The sequence below is a fragment of the Theropithecus gelada genome, chromosome 8 (genome assembly GCF_003255815.1).
Source record: "Theropithecus gelada isolate Dixy chromosome 8, Tgel_1.0, whole genome shotgun sequence".
NCBI classification, from domain to species: Eukaryota; Metazoa; Chordata; class Mammalia; order Primates; family Cercopithecidae; genus Theropithecus; species Theropithecus gelada.
This window is the reverse complement of record NC_037676.1, coordinates 97,245,310-97,268,775: the sequence shown is the minus strand read 5'-3', so window position 1 is coordinate 97,268,775 and position 23,466 is coordinate 97,245,310. Positions and strand designations below refer to the sequence as shown.

At 43.5% G+C, this 23,466-nt stretch overlaps 1 protein-coding gene and 1 non-coding gene across 4 annotated transcripts in view; one reads left to right on the top strand and one right to left on the bottom strand.

Moving 5' to 3' along the window:
• The window catches only part of NDUFAF6 (NADH:ubiquinone oxidoreductase complex assembly factor 6), a 165,202-nt gene that overhangs the window by 138,272 nt on the left and 3,464 nt on the right, over nt 1-23,466 (bottom strand). The gene's annotated exons all lie outside the window — the stretch shown is intronic.
• Nucleotides 16,894-16,996, top strand: LOC112630892. Its single transcript, XR_003121018.1, has one exon. It is a non-coding gene; the product is annotated as a small nucleolar RNA U13 (small nucleolar RNA).

Here is a 23,466-nt window from a genome sequence, read left to right as displayed (position 1 = left end):
GGGAGGCAGAGGTGAAGGTTGCAGTGAGCCAAGATCGCATTACTGCACTCCAACCTGGGTGACAGAGTGAGACTCCGTCTCAAAAAAAAAAAAACCCCACGAATTGCTGGACCCCATTACTGAAGTCTCTAACTTCAGTTTAGATGTGTGTTTCTAATAAATTCCCAGGTCATGCCGCCACTACTATTCCAGGGAACACACTTTGAGACCATTGCCCTAAGCCACTGCTGGCCTTCTGTCTCCTATTTCACAGAGGCAATTGAGGCTAATGAGCGAGCAGCCCTATTGGAGCTCCTGTGGCACCTGCTCTTCCCATATTTCAGCCATCATCACACTACTGAAGGATGTTAATCTGCAATTTTAGTAGGATTCCCCAGATGGTTTCTTTGCATTTTAAAGTTTGATAAGCACTGTTAGGGATCTTGAAGACAGTAGAGAAGGAATTGTATAGAGCATTGGCCAGAAAAATTTATTTATAATTAAGAAAAACACTGAGTAAAGAAGGGATGTATTTGTGAACATTCTGCATCCATTTCCCTTCTGATAATAGTATCCCAATTTTCTTCTAGGGATATATTTCTCCCTCCAGAATCGAGGTTAGTTTCAGATGGCATTAACTATTCCCTGCTCCAGGAGTAAGCATATGAATCAGGTCTGGCCAATCAGATACGCATTCCCCCTGGCCACAGGATAGCTCAAGGATAGGACTGTGCCCCAGTCAAAGTTAGTAAGATACACTGAGGCTTTCTGGGACTGCCGAGGAAAGCTGAGACTCATCTCCACTTGACTTCGGTCAAGAAACACTTGAAGATTCGAGAACCATGGCAACTATCTTGCTCCACAAGTAGGGGAAGTTGACAGAGATACAGCCAATGTGCAAAAAGGAGAGGAGGGATGACTTGCCATAGTGACATAATATCTTGATCAAGCTCTACCCTTGGACTATTATGTGAGATAAAATTCCTTTTTGCTTAATCTCTCACTTGTGAGTAGGCTGCTTGTACGTCTCATTGGCATCCAGTAAAGGAGTTTAAGAGCTTTTTCTTAAATTTTCTTAAGGCTAATTCTAGCCTTATTGAAGAGGATTAAGCAAGGAGTTCCCAGAGCTAGAGAGGATGAAGGTGAATGCTTTAAGTGTGGAGATTGGTCCTAATAGGTGGCCAAAAACTATGAGCAGGGATGGGAATTCAAGGCTTTCATTTCTTCAGAGGTTCAGCTGCAGCTGAATGCAGACCCCCCCCAAATGGGAGGCAACTGCGGGATGCTCGCAGAGGTGGTTGGCAACACAGCCTACGAGCAGTGTGCAGCTTTCCAGGAGCAAGCTGAGGCTGGGGGTGGAGAGTCAAGTATAATAGGGCTCCGGAGTGGCATCCTGCAGCACCCATGCCTGGGCAGACATTCTGCAGCAACACTGGGCTACAGCAGCCATGATGGAAAGCAGTGGCGACTCAAGCCCCAGCCCTCCCCTTGTTCCCTTCTACTGCATACTGGGGTTCATGTACCACCCTGGGTGGGGAACACGCAGCGACTCCAATCACTGCTCCAATGTTTAGGCCCTAAGTGCTCTGCCCTTACGAATGAGATTAATGTCCTTATAAAAGAGGCTTCAGGGAACTACTTGGCCCCCTCCCCTCCTTCTGCCATGTGAGGATATTGCAAGAGGAGCCATCTTGAAGGTAGATTGAGACTTTGCCAGACACCAAATCTGCCTGCGCCTTGACCTCGAACTTCACAGCCTCCGGAACTGTGAGAAATATATTTCTATTTATAAATTACCAGTCTAGAGTATTGTGTTATAGGGCAGGAATGAACTAAGACACCTGGTTAGGATCTTTCAATCTGTGATCCAAGACACTACCTTGAGTTCTATCCAGATGGTTCTTATATAGTGTTATCACTATACGTAAAAAATATACACACACACTTACTATTATCTTATCCATGTAGTGTTATCACTATAGAGCAAACTCTTATAGCAGCCATCTGTACCCCCTTTTAACATTTTCTTTTGGAGGTCACATCCTCCAAAAAGAGTATTTTAACATGAAGTGTGACCTGCCAAAGTGAACAGACTATAGGAAACTCTATGTTTAAAAAAAAAAAAAATCCCACAGAGCCTTCCTGAATCTGCTCCATTTTAATTTAGAAATTTTGTGACTTAACATTTAGGTCCAAGTGTGGATTTCTTAACTTGTCACTGCAATGCTTTAGACCTTGTTGCTAATTTGCTTGGTTTACAATGTTGATTTGGATGACAAATTCAGATAATTCAGAGCACCTGGAATTCCTGACGTTCAGGTCAGCATTGAGAACATCAGGGCTCTCCTGCTGCACGTTACAGATGCAGGATATTGGCCTGTTTCCAGGAGACAGGATAGTACTGTTCACTGCCACCAGGGGGTTCCAGTGTGGCCTGCGAGGAGTGGCTATCACTCTTGAGGGCGTGGAGCATCCTCTCTGTCCCTGGGATGGAATAAGTGTAGCCAAAAGCAAGTGGGCAGACTCAACACTATGTATTCCTGGTAGCTCTGAAAATGACAGAGCAAATCATGGGAACTGCACAAAATGAATGACATTGTAAACTGTTTGACTTCTTACTTGAAAACAAGAACTAGAAGTCTCTCTGAGCCTACCCTGGCTCAGGTGGCTGCCCGATAAAAAGAAAAATAAAGAAAAAATAAACAAGAACCAATAATTATGGGGTACATTCAATAAAAAAGTAAAGTAATCACAGGCACAGGAGCTCACACCTGTACTCCCAGCTACTCGGGAGGCTGAAGTGGGAGGACTGGTTGAGCCTGGGAGATCAAGGCTGAAGTGAGCTGTGATTGTGCCTTTGCACTCCAACCTGGGTGACAGAGCAAGACTCTATCTAAATAATACTTTCTAAAAATACTTTCAAATAATTACACTGGCACATCTAGTCATCTATTGGGGTAAGACTTTATTTCTAAGTTCTTTAAGCTGGAAATAACATGTATTTCAAAAGATACTCCTAAAAGAAATGAGGAATTTGGTTCCTCTATAACAAGAACAAAACTTGGCCGGGCGCGGTGGCTCACGCCTGTAATCCCAGCACTTTGGGAGGCCGAGGCGGGCGGATCACAAGGTCAGGAGATCGAGACCACAGTGAAACCCCGTCTCTACTAAAAAAATACAAAAAACTAGCCGGGCGTGTTGGCGGGCGCCTGTAGTCCCAGCTACTCAGGAGGCTGAGGCAGGAGAATGGCGTGAATCCAGGAGGCGGAGCTTGCAGTGAGCCGAGATCGCGCCACTGCACTCCAACCTGGGCGACAGCGTGAGACTCCGTCTCAAAAAAAAAAAAAAAAAAAAAAAAAAAAAAAAAAAAAAAAAGAACAAAACTTAAGCTTTTCAAGTTTTTTTGTCATTGAATTATCTGGCTAAAGAGAATGTGTCCCAAAGTTACTTCAATACACCATAGCCTAAAGGTTTTAAATAAAACTTAACACTTAACTAAATTAAAACTAGTGTCATATTCAAATGCAAGGAATAAAAAGGGAAATGAAATTGTATCAGTTGGTCAGCATTTACTAAACACCTCCCAAGGGTAAAACACAGGGAATGGGATGGAAAGAGAAGGATGTTGGAGATACTATGAACACAGAATTGACGAGTGTGATTGGGGTGCAGGGGAAGAGGGCAAAAGGAGGAAGCAAAGAATGAGATCTCCAGTTTGGGTGAACCTGGGGATACAGACAGAACACTCTGGCTTATGTATCCCCGTGTGGGGTGCTCTCTAATGCTTAATTACAGGAATAAAATTATTCCTGTCAAAGAAACGTTTGACAACTGTATCCAAGAGTATGTCATAACATAGAAATCAATGAAATGATACAGCTATCTCACAGGCTAACAATAACCTCTAGAGAAGTCTGCAAAGGTGAAAAATGAATTAGTAATTAAAGAGCTGACCAGGATTGTCTGTGATCATCCCAGCCTCTGAAATAACATTAGCAGAGTCTGAAGTGGTGGCTTCCCTGGCAGCTTATTTCTCCACCAGTCTCCCAGGGCCTACTCTGCACCATCACCTCTGGAAACCCTGGGAAGTGCAGGCCAGGGTTCTCTGCTTCAAACCAAGTCTGGGCCCTAGAGGACACGAAGAGCCCTCTATGTTTAGATTAGAGTGATTCTTTGAGGCTGGCTTTGTGTCTCTGGTGCACCTGAACTGCTTCCATGGCACTGATCAGGAAGGGAGTCAAATCGGTCAGGTCGGTGCACTTAGAAGTTTGAGTTTTAAAAGTCAGGAAGAATTTCATTCTGGAAAAAAAAATTACAAATATTTACCCAGAAATCCACAGCAAGTTAGAAAGTCTTGGAACTAAGAAACAACTTACAAAGTTTCGCTGATCAAAAAAAAAAACTTGACAAAACAGGCACTTGGCAACATGTGCTGCAGAATATTAATGCACAGCCGCCAGAGATCTGCAGAAATACCTGAGGGACCATAAGCATAAAGAGGCTTCTACTAATATTCTTGCATATAAGAAGCAAACATGATGAAGAGATGGATGTATTTTATATTCTTAAAGCAAAATGAATAAACTTAAGAATTATCACTTGTACATCTTGTTATAAAATGGGCTTGAAAAAACACTAATGCATGTGTTCATAACATTTAGGGGAGGATTTGATAAAGAAGAAGACATTAGTTTTATGTTCCAACTAAAATGTTTGCCCTATTTTTTTAATAGAATTTGTACATTTCTTTGACATTTTCTATAAGCTGTATAGCGTTGATGTGCTAAATTTTTTCTAAGACTGAGAGATTCTTTGTGGTTGAATTTTCTATTTTAAAACCAATTTGGGGAGATGCCATTGCCAATACACATTGGTAATTCAACCACCTGATCACTACACAAAAAGAATTCATTTTGGACCCAAAGTTTTGTACATCTTACTGTCAACTGTGGCAGAACTTACATTAATTTTTATTTCACAATTGTTATATTAGGAGATAAATATACTAATCTAAGAAATGTGGATTCTAGTTGTATTTCACAGCAGTACGTGTGTTACAGTATGAATTCCAGTAAGTATGTTAGACTACCTTGCTGATTTCAGGTTAATGCAAAGATATTTGTAAACGCCTCTGTAGCTCTCACAAGACACGCTAGAATAGATAAAAACAAGAGGACTAAAATCCTTAGATTATTGATTGGGTTACTTTTTATTACAGAACCTTCTACATTGACATACACTGTTTAATCATTTGTCTTCCAAGTTTATTATTTGTGGCTTTTTTTTTTTTTTTTTTGAGATGGAGTCTTGCTCTTGTCACCCAGGCTGGAGTGCAGAGGCGCGGTCTCGGCTCACTGCCAGCTCCGCCTCCCGGCTTCAAGCAATTCTCTGCCTCAGCCTCCTGAGTAGCTGGGACTACAGGTGCCCACCACCATGCCCGGCTAATTTTTTGTATTTTTAGTAGAGACAGGGTTTCATCGTGTTGGCCAGGATGGTCTCAATCTCCTGCCATCATGATCCGCCTGCCTCTGCCTCCCAAAGTGCTGGGATTACAGGTGTGAGACACCACGCCTGGCCTTTTTTTGTTTTTTTTTTTTTTGAGATGGAGTCTCACTCTGTCACCCAGGCTGGAGTGCAGTGGCAAGATCTCGGCTCACTGCAACTGCCTCCCAGGTTCAAGCGATTCTCCTGCCTCAGCCTCCTGAGTAGCTGGAATTTAGGCACATGCCACCACACCCAGGTGATTTTTGTATTTTTAGTAGAGAGGGGGTTTTGTCATATTGGCCGGGCTGGTCTTGAACTCCTGACATCAGGTGATCCACCTGCTTCGGCCTCCCAAAGTGCTGGGATTATAGGCATGAGCCCTTGTACCTGGCCCATTTTTGTTTTTTAATAGGTGGAATAAGCTAAAATTTGGCTTACTTTATAGTAATTCCTTTAAATGTAGATACTAAGTAAACTTTAGTGGCTAACACTTAGGATGACAGCCAGGATGGGTCATTTATGAGATGTTAAAGCCACAGCACTGACCTTTACCCCCTCAGACTGATGGACTAGTGGATAACAGTCCTATTGCAGGAAATTTCTTGTTGCTGGCTGGCTGGCACTAATCCCATGGGACAAGGGCATGGCTTGCCTCTGTTGTTTTGTCAGGACCATCTTAGATTCCACGTTGAATGTGCTACTGAGAAACAACAGATGGAAAGGTATTGCATCAGGCTCTAAGAAACTGCATGAACTTCGTTTTTTTGTTTTTTTTTTTTTTTTCCTACACTATCGTGCTACTTCCCCCAGCTACCCAACAACCTTAAAACTCCTCATACTTTATGCCTCACTGCCTAAGTTGTACGTACCATTTTGCTTAAATTCCACTGACCATAACTCAGTCAATGGCCTCTCCCAGCTTTAAGGCAGAATGGGAAATTTAATTTTTATTTCAGCTAAATTAGGGGTTCTATTGCTAATAAAAAAGGAGAGCACAGATATCAAAGGAGGGATATCCTCACAATCTCTCCCACCACCCAATACAATCCCACCTATCCTAGGAGGTCTGGTACAAGTATCACTTATTCTGTAGTCCTCCTATTTCTTCCCCAATTCCTAGACAGAAACTTAACCACTCATTTCTCTGAAGCCCCTTGTGAGTATATGATCTGTGTACCTGTCTGATCTCATTCTGAATTGTAAGCCCTGAAAGTAACAGATGCTGACAAGGCTGCAGAGAAGAGGAAACACACACAGTTGGTGGGACTGCAAATTAGTTCAGCCCCTGTGAAAAGCAGTTTGGAGATATTTCAAATAACTAAAAATAGAATTACCATTCGACCCAACAATCCCAGTATTGGGTATACACCCAAAGGAAAATAAATTCTTCTACCAAAACACCTGCACTAGCATGTTCATCACAGCACTATACACAACAGAAGTATGGAATCAATCTAGATGCCTGTCAACAGTGGACTGGATTTAAAAAACGTGGTACACATATACCACGGAATACTATACAGCCATAACAAAGAACAAAAGTATGTTCTCTGCAGCAACATGGATGCAGCTGGAGGCCGCCATTGTAAGTAAATTAATGCAGAAACAGAAAACCAAGTATCAGGTGTTCTCACTCCTAAGTGAGAGCTAAACACTGGGTACAGATGGACAGAAAGATGAGAACAATCGGCTGGGGGTAGTGGCTTACACCTGTAATCCCAGCACTTTGGGAGGCTGAGGTGGGAGCATCACTTGAACTCGGCAGTTCAAGACTAGCCTGGGCAACACAGGAAGACCCCATCTCTTAAAAAAAATTTTTTTGAAGTTGTGAACAATAGACACTGGGGACTCCAAAAGCAGGGAGGGGGGAAATACGGGAAAAATGTTGCAAAATGACCTATTGGGTACTATGTTCACTCTTTGGGTGATGAGCTCAATCAAACCCCAAACCTCAGCATCACACAATATATCCATGTAACAAACCTGCACATGTACCCGATGAAGCTAAAATAAATAAATAGTAATAATAAAACATAAATTGTAAGCTCTGAGCTGTGTACCTCTATGTATATGTGGTTCCACATGTTACTCACTTTTGTATTATTATTTTTTTTTTTCTGAGACACCTCTGCCTTCCAGGTAGCTGGGATTACAGATACACGTCACCATGCCCAGCTAATTTTTGTATTTTTAGTAGAGATGGGGTTTCACCATGTTGGCCAGGCTGGTCTCGAACTCCTGACCTTGTGATCCACCTGCCTTGGCCCCCCAAAGTGCCGGGATTACAGGTGTGAGCCACCGTGCCCAGCCAAGAACCTTAGTCTTCAGCAAATCGAAAGTGCTGAAGAAACAGCTCTTTCCAGGTGGCACATTCTGGAAAAACATTTCACAACACTAGTGAGTGAGCAACCATAGGCTTTGAGGAACTGGCTGACTGTTCTGGGGTGTGCCACTATTGTTGGCCACATGACATAAAACTGGCAGTGGCTGGAAAGAGCAACATCTAAAATGTTTGAGAGGTATATGTAACTCACCCAGGCCTTACTCTGCAAACAAAACATGAGTAACCAGGTAAGTACTTTCTGGCTGGTCAATAACTACTCCACAGCAGCTGCGTGAGTTCCCTGCAGTGGCATGGATGCTGGCTTACAGTGATGTTTGAAACCAAATCTACAGATGAAGACTTCAAAGGATTTTATATCACTAATAAGAAGACTACCTTATTCCCAAAGTTTATCCATTAAACTATAAAACCGATATCAAATAAATATTCCACATTGACAGTGAAGACCCTGATGTGCCTGTTTTAAGTGGAGAAACCACTACAAAAAGAAAAAAAAAATTTTTTTTTAAGAGAGAAAGTCTCAGGCCGGGCACAGTGGCTCACGCCTGTAATCCTAACTCTAGGAGGCCAAAGCGGGCGGATCACTTGAGGTTAGGAGTTCAAGACGAGCCTGGCCAGCATTGTGAAACCCTGTCTCTATTAAAAATACAAAAATTAGCTGGGCGTGGTGGTGCATGCCTGTAGTCTCAGCTACTCAGGAGGCTGAGGCAGGAGAATCGCTTAAGTTCAGGAGGCAGAGGCTGCAGTGAGCTGAGATTGTGCCACTGCACTCCAACCAACACAGAGTAAGACTTGGTCTCAAAAAAAAAAGACAAGGTCTCGCTCTGTCACTAAGGCTGGAGTGCAAGGATGTGATGAGAGCTCACTGAAGTCTCAAATTCTTGGGCTCAAGCAATCTTCCCACTTTAGCCTCCTGAGTAGCTGGGACTACAGGTGCATGCCAGAATGCCAAGCTGATTTTTAAAACTGTTTTGTAGAGATGAGGTCTTGCAATGTTGTCCAGGCTAGTCTTGAACTCCTGGCCTCAAGCGATCCTACTGCTTTGGCCTCCCAAAGTGCTGGGATTACAGGCGTGAGCCACGGCGCCTGGTGCAGAAATGGTTTTAAATACAGATAATCATGAGGGTTATAGTGATGATGAAGAGGAAACTGTAAAATGGGTAGAACAATAATCACTAGATGATATGGTGAAAATGTGTGATCAGTCAGTGGTGGGCTTTGAGCCATGTACATTTATTCAGTGAACATGAGTTTACGGCAGTTTTCATAATTAAAAAGGAACTGACGGGAACCCAGATTAATGAACCATTATGACATGGGGAGCAAGGAGTCCTTAAAAAGGGCGCCGCTAGAGTGCAGCATTTAATCCTGCTCCTGCTGGCATCAGATGTCCCCCGCCAGCCTGCTGCTGGGACAGGCACTGATGTTCCTCTCCTCTAGGATGTACAAACACTAGAGGTTACACATGTTCATCCTTGTATGCACAGGCATATTTAGCTGAATTTGAACCTGTATATATTAAAAGAGTTATAAAATGTTTTCCTTAGAAAAATGACTACTAGAGTACTTACAATCTATATTTGTTCCACTCTTTCATTGACTGGTTTATTATTTATTTATTTTTTTGAGATGGAGTCTTGCTCTGTCACCAGGTTGGAGTGCAGTGGCGTGATCTTGGCTCACTGAAACCTCCCCCTCCCAGGTTCAAGTGATTCTCCTGCCTCAGACTCCAGAGTAGCTGGGATTACAGGCACACACCACCACGCCCAGCTAATTTTTTTTTTTTTTTTTTTTTTTTGAGACCGAGTCTCGATCTGTCGCCCAGGCTGGAGTGCAGTGGCGTGATCTCGGCTCACTGCAAGCTCCACTTCCTGGGTTCATGCCATTCTCCTGCCTCAGCCTCCCCAGTAGCTGGGACTATAGGCACCTGCCACCATGCCTGGCTAGTTTTTTGTATTTTTTTTTTTTTAGTAGAGACGGGGTTTCACCGTGTTAGCTAGGATTGTCTCAATCTCTTGACCTCGTGATCTGCCCGCCTCAGCCTCCCAAAGTGCTGAGATTACAGGCATGAGCCATCACACCCAGTTTACTGGTTTATTATTTAAATAAACTACACAGTTTGTCCTAATTAGTACTTCATACACTTTACTGCAAAAATATTAATGCTTCATTATAGTGTGTTACCTTAGACCCTGCCAGGGCTTTTATGTGACGTGACGTGTGGTTATTGTATACATACATATTTCCTTTCAAAAAATCTGAAAAGCTCTGAATTCTAAAACTCATCAGGCTGCAAAGATAGATAATAGACAGTGGACCTTATTTTACTCAAAAGGCAAATAATGCACTTGTAGGAAATCATTGCACTGTTTCAGGTTAAGATCCTTTTTGAACAATTTCTAATGCCTGTCACTCTTGGTTATGTACATTTCTAACTAAAGGCAGCTACTCTATCTTTCCCTCGTAGGATAGAGACCACTGTTAAATTCTGGCACTGATACAAAAACAAAACTTTGCAGACAAACTGAAGGAGTTTAATCACATCTGGTGGTAATACCTCCTAAATGATATCACACTCTAAGAGCCTTTGCAAGATTATATGAAGTACGAATTAATTTCTAATAATGCAGCTTTGTCATTATGAAGAGCAGTTATTCACTGTGAAAACCAAGTGTGGGCTCAGACCATCTGGCTTCTTGAGCTCTTGTGTTTGAGTATCAGTCTTCCATAGACCCCTCAGCTCAAACCAGGCTGTCACTTCTGGCTGCTCCCAGGGTACCTGCTATAGCATCCTCACTAACGTGCCAAAGCTGGAAAAACTTCATTTTGTTATCTAAATTAAGAATAAATGATCCAGGAGAGCCTCAACTTTAGACATCTGTTTTAGCTGTTCAGAGGCCCATCTCCTTCCTTCCTGCTTCTCGGCTGGGTTAGTAATAACTGAGGTACCAGGTAAATAACCCGTAGAGGGCCAATGCACCATTGCATATTATTCTTACTTTGTCTCTAAAAAGATTAAAGGGAGAAATAGTGATTATCTGCTGGATCTTTGTGGAGACACTAATCCACCTCTTTGGAAGGCCAAGGCCAAGTTGAGAACATGAACAGCACACACACCAGTAGCAGAGCCAACGCACCCTGCATTTATTTTAATATTCTACTCCAAATCCCTTGTGTGGAAGGAAAAAGAAAGTAACTTTTTTTCTTTTTTTTTTTTGAGACGGAGTCTCGCTCTGCCGCCCAGGCTGGAGTGCAGTGGCGCGATCTCCACTCACTGCAAGCTCCGCCTCCCAGGTTCACGCCATTCTCCCGCCTCAGCCTCCTGTATAGCTGGGACTACAGGCGCCCGCCACCACGCCCAGCTAATTTTTGTATTTTTAGTAGAGACGGGGTTTCACCGTGTTAGCCACAGTGATCTCAATCTCCTGACCTCGTGATCTGCCCGTCTCGGCCTCCCAAAGTGCTGGGATTACAGGCATGAGCCACCACGCCCAGCCAAGAAAGTAACATTTATAAAAGGATAATGTTACAAGCTTCATATATTTCCTTTAATTATACACTGTGAGGTAGGTGTTATTCCCTTTTTACAGATGAAGGCTGAAGTTAGATAATTTATTAATTCCAAACCTCTCATGAATATTAAGTGATAAAAACTAGCTTATAATCCATCTGTTTATCTCAAACCCATGCTCCTCAAAATTTTCACTTTATTAAAGAACCACAATATCAATACATGCTTGCTGTAAAAGTCAAATACAGACGTGTTAATGTCTCCTCCCCAGGCCAAATCTGCTCTCACGGTAACAAATTTTAATAGCTGAGGCGGCATCTTGCCACTTCTTTCTCCAGGATCATAAAATCATGTATACACACATAGAAAGATTTCCTTATTTTTCTCCAAAGTAAGATCTTACTGTAACATTTTCCATTAACACTACACTGCAATTTTTATCACTTACGAATGTATCACCGCTTTTCAAGTTCATATAGGTAATCTCAACTCATTTTTTAAAAATTGCATGATATATTCTATATTATAGATGAACCATACTTTTTATTTGTTCTTTTTGTTTTGTTTTGTTTTGTTTTTTGTTTTTTTTTTGAGACAGAGTCTCGCTCTGCGGCCCAGGCTGGAGTGCAGTGGCCGGATCTCAGCTCACTGCAAGCTCCGCCTCCTGGGTTTACGCCATTCTCCTGCCTCAGCCTCCCGAGTAGCTGGGACTACAGGCGCCCGCCACCTCGCCCAGCTAGTTTTTTGTATTTTTTAGTAGAGACGGGGTTTCACCGTGTTAGCCAGGATGGTCTCGATCTCCTGACCTCGTGATCCTCCCATCTCGGCCTCCCAAAGTGCTGGGATTACAGGCTTGAGCCACCGCGCCCGGCGAACCATACTTTTTAAAACACTTCCTGATAAAATTCAAATTATCTCTACGTTTTTGCTATTACAAAAAAAGCTATAGTAAACTTTCTTGAACATACATTCTTACAAATTGGAACCTTGATTTCCACAAACTAAATGAAAAGTGGTATTACTGAATGTAATCTCTGTACGTTTTAGGTCTGAGCTGTTCCTATTGTCAGGTTTTGACTCATAGAGATATGCAAGGCCAAACAATGGAATCTATCTTCCTGACAGTTCTGATAAAGTCATTTCCACTGGACAGAAGGCAAGACTCTGATTCTGTGCAATGTGAACTCTCAGTTGGGGTAGGGCTTACACAAGGAGGTATCAGAGAAAGAAAGAAAGAGATAGGTTATTATTTTATTAACTTTCAAGCTCAGAAGACTCTATCAAGACCAGTTCAGACCAGGCGCAGTGGCTCACCTGTAATCCCAGCACTTTGGGAGGCCAAGGCAGGTGGTTCACCTGAGATCAGGAGTTTGAGACCAGCCTGGCCAACATGGTGAAACCCCGTCTCTACCAAAAATACAAAAATTAGCTGGGCATGGTGGCACATGCTTGTAATCCCAGCTACTTGGGAGGCTGACGCATGAGAATTGTTTGAACCCGGGAGACGGAGGTTGCATTGAGCCAAGCTGGTGCTACTGCACTACAGCCTGGGTGACAGAGCAACTCTATCTCAAGAAAGAAAAAAAAAGTTCCTAAACGGGCAGGAGTACGGAACCCTGGCTGGATACCTTTTCCACAACTCCCACCCACCTTACCCCTCTGCAAGGTATACAAGACAGAAGGAAAAAAAAATGAGGGCGAGATTATGGTTTCCTCCAAGAAGGGCCATGCTCCTGTCAGAAAGGGGCCTAGTTTTCAGGGGCCTCTGATGCAGACAAAGCAGACAGCAACTTGGTCTCTCACAAGCTCAATGCACTCTCTCAGGCTGAGTGAAACCAGGTGACACACAGAGGCACTGGCTGGAGAAGCCAGCTTTTTGTAATTCATATATATATATATATATGAATATATATATATATAATTTTTTAAAAATTTGTTTTAGAGATGAGGTCTCACTATGTTGCCCAGGCTGGTCTCAAACTCCTGGGCTGAAGTGATCCACCCACCTCGGCCTCCCAAAATGCTAGGAGCCACCATGCCTGGCCAGCTTTTTGAAAAAAAAAAAATTTTTTGAGACGGAGTCTTGCTCTGTCACTCAGGCTGGAGTGTAGTGGTGCGATCTCGGCTCACTGCAACCTCCGTCTCCTAGGTTCAAGCGATTCTCCTGCCTCAGCTTCCTGAGTAGCTAGGATTACAGGCACCCACTACCACACCTGGCTAATTTTTTGTATTTTTAGTAGAGACGGGGTTTCACTATGTTGGCCAGGCTGGTCTTGAACTCCTGACCTTGTGATCTGCCCACCTTGGCCTCCCAAAGTGCTTTTTTTTTTTTTTTTCTTTTTTTTTCTTTTGAGACGGAGTCTCCCTCTGTCGTCCAGGCTAGAGTACAGTGGCGCAATCGCGGCTCACTGCAACCTCTGCCTCCCAGGTTCAAGAGATTTTCCTGCTCAGCCTCCCAAGTAGATGGGATTACAGGCGTGCACAACCAACACTGGTTAGTTTTGTATTTTTAGTAGAGATGGGGTTTCGTCATGTTGGTCAGGCTGGTCTCGAACTCCTGACCTCAGGTGATCCACCCACCTCAGCCTCCCAAACTCCTGGAATTATAGGTATGAGCCACTGTGCCTGGCCAGCTTTTTGAAATTCTTAAACTGGATGTGTACCTTTGGATACATATATAAACTTTCCAATTCGTATGTTCCTCTTTTGAAAAATGAGGGGTTCAGGATTTGTGATGTGCGAGGCCACTTCTATTTCTCAGATTCTGTAATTCTAGTTACAAAATGTGGATAATTTCTTATGACATTTGGACGAATTCATACAAATATAAAATTAGGAGTCAAGACTTGGGTTCAAGTCCCAATCTGCAAGCTAAATAATCTTAGAGAAGCCCTTTAACTCCCCTGAGTTTTATTCCTCAGCTATAAATCTGGCAAAATAAACCTCATAGGGTTGTTGCAAGACTCAAGTAAGGGGATGCCTGTTAAATAACTTGTGAACAATAAAGATGTTAAAATAAATGTAGCATAGGCCAGGAGCAGTGGTTCACATCTATAATCCCAGCACTTTGGGAGGCTGAGATGGGAGGATTACTTGAGGCCAGGAGTTCGAGGACAGCCTGGGCAACACAGCAAGACTCCATCTCGACAGGAAATTTAAAAATTAGCCAGGGAAGACGGTGCACGTCTGTAGTCCCAGCTACTTGGGAGGCTGAGGTGGGAGGATTGCTTGAGCCCAGGAGGTTGAGTCCATAGTGAGCTATGATCATACAATTGTACTCCAGCATGGGCAACAGAGTGAGACTGTCTTTAAAAATAAACAAACAAATAAACGTGGCATAGTATTCTTAGTAAATCCAAGCTACTAGTTCTCATTTCTTTGCTCAACTTAAACTTCATTAATCAAATATTTAAGTCATTCATTCCACAAATATTTATGGAATGTCTTCTGTTTTAGGCACTATACCTCAGTGAATAAAACACTGAATTTTTATTTACTGTCCAACACTGGCCAGACACAATGCGAGGTACTGAGCACACAATGGTGCAATTAAGAGCTTTTAGTGGGAGTCACAGGCACACTTACGTCATGGGACTTAGACTTGAAAATGTCCTTTCACAATGTGTATCAAATACAGAAATTTAAACATAAATATTTTAGCAAGGCACACACAAGGGAAATAAACTGTACTCACCCTACTAGAGAGATGAATGTAGTACCTGCTATGATCCAATACATAGGGGCCAGCCACTGTTTTAGGTACTGGAGATTCAGCAATGAACAAAGCAGACCAAGTCCCTGGCCTTCTGGAGCTTACATTCTATTAGAAAGGCTGACTCACAGGCACATGTTCTCAGTACCTCCTGAGGGATATGTCACAGGACTAAAAAATGAAAGGCTGAATCAACCAGACTATTACTAATTACATATGGAAGACACAGGCAAAGAAAAGTATGAGGCTGATATGAGACGTATGAGACAAAGTTCTAGACCCAGAGCTTCTGGCCCCTTCTCTTGGTAGTACTCAGTTCCCCTTATCAGAACTGAAGGCATGATAAACTCTGACTTTCTCATTCCAATTATTCAACTTGGACAAGTAGCAGCTTTTACCAAGGAGCGAGATGTTTGGGTATATGGGATAATCACAGCTATGTTTCGGCTGCGGTAAGCTGTTATGGCTTTAGATTTTCAAACACCATTCATATACTCTGCAAACGTATGATTGAGCTCTACCCTTTTCTAGGGTCCTTTGAATCTATCTGTGTCTCACACAGCACGAAGATTCCTGCAGCCAATAATGGATCACTAACCTGCATCTAACTTCTAACTATTGCTCACATATGCATTCAGAAGTATGTCCAACAACAGCAGATTCTTTAGCATGGTGCACTGTGCAAAGTCCTTGCTTCCTGGCATTTATATTCACATTGAAAACTTAAGAGAAATGCAAACTCTAGTATTAGACAGTATGAGTTGATGCCATTTGACTAAATGAGACATAGGAGCTACAAGGAGAAAGGCATCACTTCTGGCTGGAGTAACCACAGGAGAGAAGGATGCAGCTCTTGTGAGAGACTGTTTTGTGCTGGTCACAGTGCGAGACATTTTACATACATTCTCTCACTTGCCAGGAAGGCTTCATGAAGGACTTGGTAATCTAAGACCCTGAGGAAGAATCTGGTAAAGCAGACATGTAGTTTCAACTGAATTTTCATTTACTGTCCAACACTGGCCAGGCACAATGCTAGGTGCTGGACACATGATGGTGATGGTGCAATTAAGAACTTTTAGTGGGAGACACAGACAAATAAACAGGCAATCACAACTACCCTATAGTGTAATGTATACAAATAGATAAAGCACAGGGGCAATGGCAGAACAAGGTCAGGTGTATTTGTCATGATTCTCTCAGTTGCACATGACAAAACTGACTCAAAATAATCTTAAGCTAAAATGTGATGGGCTGGCTTACGTTACTAGGAACCACCAAGGTGGATCCAGGACTTAAACCAGGACACTCCCTCTGCTCTGTGTCAGCATGTCTTTTAGTACTGCAGATGGGAGGTCCTCCAGGTGAACATTCTTTGACACAGTGACCCTAGAGGCAAGAGGCAGGCTTCCTGGCTAGCTTGTGTGGAGGGAGGACTTTGGCCCTGCTTGGAACATTTATCCTTTCCTGAAACAATCCCTGTTGCCAAGGGAAAGGGTACCACAATCAACAAACTGGGTTTACACACCTGGCCCTGCTGGTGAGTGGTGGGTTAGGTTCTCACACCAGCAGAAAGGGAGAGGGGAGAAATACATATGGGGTCACCACAAACAACAGCTACCACATGGAAGCCCTGAAGTGAGAGTGCAGTCATGGGAACAGCAGGGACACAGGGAAAGGGATGTGTGGGATAAGTTCTTGGGATGGTGAATAGATTAGTTCAGCTGGAGCAGTGGTCATACCAAAGAGAACAGAGAAAAACCAAAGAGGGCAGGGCAGACTGTGGAGGGCCTTGAATACCTGCTAAGGACTCTATAGCAGCCTGATGGAAGCATGGTGACAGCTTTGCTCAGAATCTGTAGGGTGATCCTTTGGAGTTCATAAACATGATGACTGGGTATTCACGTGCACGGGTGAGATGTGCCACCCTTGAACCTTGTTATGATGCTGGTACATTACCTATCTGACATGAAAAAAATATAAATAATTTTTTTAAAAAAATCTACAGGGCAACAAGAATGAAGGTGTGAAACACCTACAAACTGTATCTTCAGTGAAATGAGGAAGTGACAAAGTTTACAAATTTCGCATTGTGTGTGGCGTCACCCCCAAACCAGCACAGTAATCTACAACGTGTGGGCAGGTGCCATAGGAAACACCAGAAGCTGCACAGGAGTCCAGCTGGTGGTGGAAATTCAGCCATCCCCAGGAAAATTCAACCCCAAGAGGAGAGGACTCACCCTGGATGGGAACCACTGTGAGCAGGACCAAGAAGGAAGAGGACAAGAACACTAGGAGAGGAAGAAGGAAATCACCAGAGTGCCTAGAGGACACCCAGGTAGCTTTGGGAAGTACAGCTTCCAACAGACAGAGGAGTACCTTGGCAGGAAGGGGCAGGATGCCTCCGAATCAGAGGCTGGGGAAGGGCCAGGGAAGTTCTGGGCTTCATGAAACCCACCCAAGTGAGGTTAGGATCCTCAAGTTAGAGGAGGTCTGGCTACACAGAGGTGCCATTCAGTAAAGAGTAGGCCTCACTACAACAGAGGAGGGAGCCCTCGAGCTGAGAATCAAGGAAAGCTGCCTCCCCTCTCACATCACAGGACTCAATTGCTAACTGTTGGCTCAGAAAAATCCGACCCATCAAAAAAAAAAAAAGATTTCTTAAATCCACAAAAGGTTCTCCCAGAAAAAAAAAAAAAAAAAATCTGAAAAAGAGTGGCAAAACTTCCTCCCTGCAGAAAGAAAACTCATCCAAAAAATCTTGCCACAAAGAAGAAAAAAATTTTTTTTTCTTGAGATGGAGTCTCCTTCAGTTGGGCTAGAGTGCAATGCTGCGATCTCAGCTCACTGCAACCTCTGCCTCCTAGATTCAAGCGATTCCCCTGCCTCAACCTCCCAAGTAGCTGGGATTACAGGCATGCACCACCAGGCCCAGCTAATTTTTATATTTTTAGTACAGACAGGGTTTCACCATGTTGGCCAGGCTGGTCGCGAACTCCTGACCTCAGGTAATCTGCCCACCTCTGCCTCCCAAAGTGCTGGGATTACAGGCGTGAGCCACCACACCCGGTCAGAAGAAGAAAATTTTAACCCAATATTCTATTATGATTCAAACAAAATGTAATAAGGCAATGACAGTTATGTAGGAAGATGACAAAGCAGAAATAAAGAACTCAAGGAAGGGGTGGTCAGGCAGCAGAAGGTGACAAACCACAGGAGGGCACGAAAAAGGAGCCAGCAGATTAAAAACTGCTTTAGGAAAGAAATGGGACAGAAATACAGAAACACTGCAGAAAAAAAAAAAAAAAAAACAAATTACAAGGAACACAAGGGAGAAGAGACACTACTGTGAAAGATACTGTGGAAGACATAACAGAATTAAGTAAAATATAGAAACTTAAAATCATTAGAGAAGTGATAGGCAAATGAAACTGCATAAAGTTACAGTCTCTGAAGAAAAACAATGGAACAGAACAAATTATTTTAAAACATGGTTCAAGGTTCAATGTTAAGCAAGGTTTGGAACTGGGATTGGAAGGACAGCTTGTCCCAGTTCACAGACCTAGATTTAGGAACCAAGAGGGGAAGGAAGGCCTGGAAGTTATCTCAGGGCTAGGGAGCCAGGAGCAGGGCAGAGGTGCTCTGCCCTGGGTCTCTAAGAAGAGGGAGTCACAAGAGTGGGAAAAGACAGTGCTGTCCGCCCCACACATCCTGATTCAGCCCAGCCTCAATTACCTACAGAATTAGGGGTTGCAGGGTGGATGGGGGTTGGGGGTAGTGAGTAAATAGTTCAGAAACAGCACCCTAAAAACTAACAAGTTACCAAATAACAGAACCAAAAAGTAGAGATTAATCTCTGTGCATCCATCACTCAGTTTATTAACTATTAACATTTTACCCTACTTGTTTCAGATGCTTTTAAGGAAATACAAATGCTACAGATATAGCCGAAGTCTATTATAAACCCCTGTGATCTCATTCATCACCTCCCCCCACCCAAGGTGCCACTGTCCTGAAATTGATGACTACTTTGGTGAAGCATGCTTTTATGCTATTACTGCATAAGTATGTATCTACAACTACATGTAATTTGTATCACATGCTTTCAAATTTCAATATGATACCATTTATCAAATTGAACACGACCTATAATTTGCTTTTGTTTTTGAAAAACATTGTTTCTGAGATTTATCCTGGTTGATACACATGGCTGTACTTCATTGTAACTATGCCGGTTTTGTTGTTGTTTTCTTTGTTTTTTTCCAGACAGGGTCTCTCTCTGTTGCCCAGGCTAGAGTGCAGTGGTGCAATCTCAGCTCACTGCAGCCTCGACCTCCTGGGCTCAAGTGATCCTCCCACCTCAGCCTCCTGAGTAGTTAGGGCCACAGGGGCACAACGCCACACCCAGCTAACTTCTTTATTTTTTGTGGAGCGAGGGTTGCCCAGGGTGGTCTCGAACTCTTAGGCTCAAGCAATCCTCCCATCTCCACTTCCCAAAGTGCTGGGATTATAGGTGTGAGCCACTGCACCCAGCCCCTATTAGTTCTCAAAATAAAATATATACCTAGCCTGTGACCTCACAATTCCACTCTTAGGTATATGTTCAAAAGAAATGAACACGGGCTGGGCACGGTGGCTCACGCCTGTAATTCCAGCACTTTGAGAGGCCAAGGCGGGCGGATCACCTGATGTCAGGAGTTCAAGACCAGCCTGGCCAACATTGTGAAACCCCATTTAGTAGTCTCTACTAAAAATATAAAAATTAGCTGGGCGTGGTGGTAGGTGCCTGTAATCCCAACTACTAGGGAGGCTGAGGCAGGAGAATTGCTTGAACCCAGGAGAGGGAGGTTGCAGTGAGTTGACGTGGTGCCCCTGAACTCTAGCCTGGGTGACAGAGTGAGACTCCATCTCAAAAAAAAAAAAAAAAAAAAAAAAAAAATGTATGTATGTCCATAAAAAGGCTTCCTTGTGGACATACAAGAATGTTCACAATGCCTTTATTCACAATAGCTAATAATTTAAAAATAACAAAGTATAGCATATATCCATACAATGGAATACTAAGCAATAAAAAGGAGCAAAGTACTGATACATGCAACAACATGAATGAAATTCAAAAACACTGTGATGGTAATGTTCCACAACCTAACAAGAGTTTGGGTTCCACAAGTCTATTTATTAAGATTATATACCTAAGATTTATCTTTTCTTTTTCTTTTTTTGAGACAGGGCCTCACTCTGTCACCCAGGCTGGAGTGCAATGGCATGATCTGGGCTCACTGCAATGTCCACCTCCTGGGTTCAAACAATTCTTGTGCCTTAGCTTCCGGAGTGACTGGAATTACAGGCATGGGTGGGTCACCATGCTGAGCTAATTTTTGTTTTTTAGATAGGGTTTCACCATGTTGGCCAGGCTGGTTTTGAACTCCTGGTCTCAAGTGATCCACCTGCCTTGGCCTCTCAAAGTGCTGGGATTACAGGTGGGAGCCACCACGCCCAGGCTATACATTTCATATTGAACTGCTAATGCTATGCATGCTAAAGTACTTAGGGAGATGTGTACTGATATATCCTGTTTTTTTGTTTGTTTTTTTTTTTTGAAATGCACCAGAAAATAAGATGGAATCATGGATGGATAGATGGAGAGATCTGTGTTGAAGTAAGCATAGTGGATGTTGATAGTGGAATGTAGGTAGTATGGCATATGGGTATTCATTATAAAATCCTTTCAAATTTGCTGGATGTTTAAAATTTTTCGTAATAGGCTGGGCACAGTGGCTTACGCCTGCAATCCCAGCACTTTGGGAGGCTGAGGCCAGCGGATCACTTGAGGCCAGGAGTTGAAGACCAGCCTGGTCAACATGGCGAAACCCTGACTCTACAAAAAATACAAAAAAAAAAAACAAAAAAACTTAGCCAGTCATGGTGATGGCATGCCTGTAATATGATCTACTTGGGAGGCTGAGGCATGAGAATCGCTTGAACCTGGGAGGTGGAGGTTGCAGTGAGCTGAGATCTCACCACTGCACTCCAGCCTGGGTGACAGGGCAAGATTCTGTCTCAAAATAATAACAATAAAATGTAGAGGAAATTTTAAAACATTTAACCTGTCCAAAACCAACTCCTGATTCTGTCCTACCCCACAGCTGTTCCTCTGAGTGACAGCCATTCACCCATCTAGTTGCTTGTCTTTTACTTGTCTCTGTCGCCTCAATCTATCCATCAGCACAGCTCTACTTTCAGCGTATATCCTTTGTGTGCTTCTCCCCATTTCCACCACCCAGCCTGCTCCCACAAACCATCCCCTTCCCTGCATTGCACCCATCTCCTATCCAGTCTCCCTGCTTCTACTCTTTTCCCCTGCTGGAGTCTATGCTTCACAAAGCAGCCAGCTGGATGCTTTTAAAACATTCTCTCCCACTGCATCTCCTTCCATCACCCCCTTGCTCACTACATTCCAGCCATACGAAATTCCTTGTGCACTAAATATGCCAAGGTCCTCCGGGCTTTCTGTTCCTCTGCTTAGGAAGTTCTTCCTTCCTATCTGCACGGCTTATTCTCTCTTCATAGTTCTCTGCTCAAATGTCTCACCAGGAGACCTTCCCTGAAGAGCTAACATAGCATCTCCTGTTATCTGTTACCCTGCTCCTATTTTTCATCTTAGTTCTTATTACTATCTGACATATTTATTAGTTTCTATGACATTCCCCCTCCCTTACACTAGATTTAAGCTCTAAAGGGCAGGAATTGTTAGCTTCACTGTGCCCTAGTGTTGTTGAATTAATGATTGAACTAAATAAAATGTCACCTCCTCTGTGAGTCCTCCCCAGATCACTCCCCGCCCCTGCAGTCCCCTCCGCCATATCATCTTTTCTTTTGCATCATGCTTAACAATAGTTATCCATTCCACATTTATCCTCTGTTCCCCAGTCCAACAGAACTCAAGCTCTGGGGACAGAGAACAGTGTTTCTTGGTGACTTCCACATCCTCCTCAGTGGAGAGCAGGGCCCCGGCCAGAGCACTCTGTGCCCTCCCACCTATTCCAACCTCCCAGAGCTTCTGGATTTCCATCACTGCCCAACTTTTCTGTTCTCTCTCCTCACTGTGGAGTTTCAGGAATCATGAAGGAGCTGAACTGACCATCTCTGAGGTGTGCTGTCTATGTCTCACAATCTACAATGCCTTCCTTCTTAAGGGCCCTCCCTCTGAGGTGGCAGCCAAGCGCAGCACTAGCAGAGCCAGAGGCTCATCTGCCTAGACTCCCTGGTGCCTCTGGTGTACTCAGAGCTCAGGAGCAGAGGCAGTGCTCTGCTGCCACCCTGCTGAGCCCTCCAAGGTGCCAGCTGCGAAGCTCTTTCAAGGAAGTGTTTCCTGGAGTTAGGTTCCAAGGGCCACCCCAAGAGCACACTTCTGCCCCCTCCCCTCTATTTATTCCACAAAGAGGGCTGGGGTCCACCAGGCCGCAGGCCAGCCCTGAAAGTGACAGCCCCTGCCCTCAGGGGCTCCCTACAGCCTGGCAGACACAAGCAGGGGTAGAGGCAAGCATAAGTTGGAGAACAGATGGTATAAAGGAAAGTCCTACTTCAGAACAGGGCAAGACAACTTTCTAGAAAAGGCAGTGTTTGAGTATTAATGAATAAATGGGATCTAGCTGGGGAAAGGCAATGGAGGTGGGGAGAATTAGGTGCAGGTGCAAAGGTCCCAAGGTAAGAAGGGCAGGGGATGTGGAGAGCTCCATGTAGGGGGATCTCCTGGGCGCAAGAGGTCTTGTGTGTTTAAGTTTTGGGGTTTGACTGTTAATCCAACTGGAGGCATAGAAAGGTTTTAAGGAGTGGCATCTGTGCTTTGGAAGGGCAGTTTGGCAATAGGTTGGAAGGCAGACGGCAAGGGGCAATGCATGTCAGGAAAACCAGTTAGAAGAGTATTGCACTGAAGAGAGAATGGTGTCCTGAAATAAGGCAGAGGGAAATAAAGCATGAATACGGAAATGACTTGGAAACAGAACAGAAAGGAATTTGGTGATAAATGGAGGCAGCACAGCACAGGAGAGCTGGAGTTAGACTCTACTGTGGATCTTGGGCAAACTACACTTGTGCCTCAGCTTCCTCATTTATAAACCAGGAATGATAGTCACTAGCACCTGTCTCATAGTGTTGGTAGAAGACTGAAGGAGTGAATAGTATGTGAAGGCTTGGGGTACAGTCTAGCACACTATCTTACCCAGGAAATATTAACTATGATTATGGAGCTCAGAAAAAAAGAAGAAAGGAATGACTAAGTTCACTCCCAGGATTCTGGTTTGGGCAACTATCTATGCAGTTCTCAAAGTGTGTTCTGTGGACATCTAGAGGTCCCAATGACCCTTCCACATAGTATGTGAAGTCAAAACTATCTTATAGTAAAATGTATTTTAACAATAAAATTGTTTTTAAAACTGC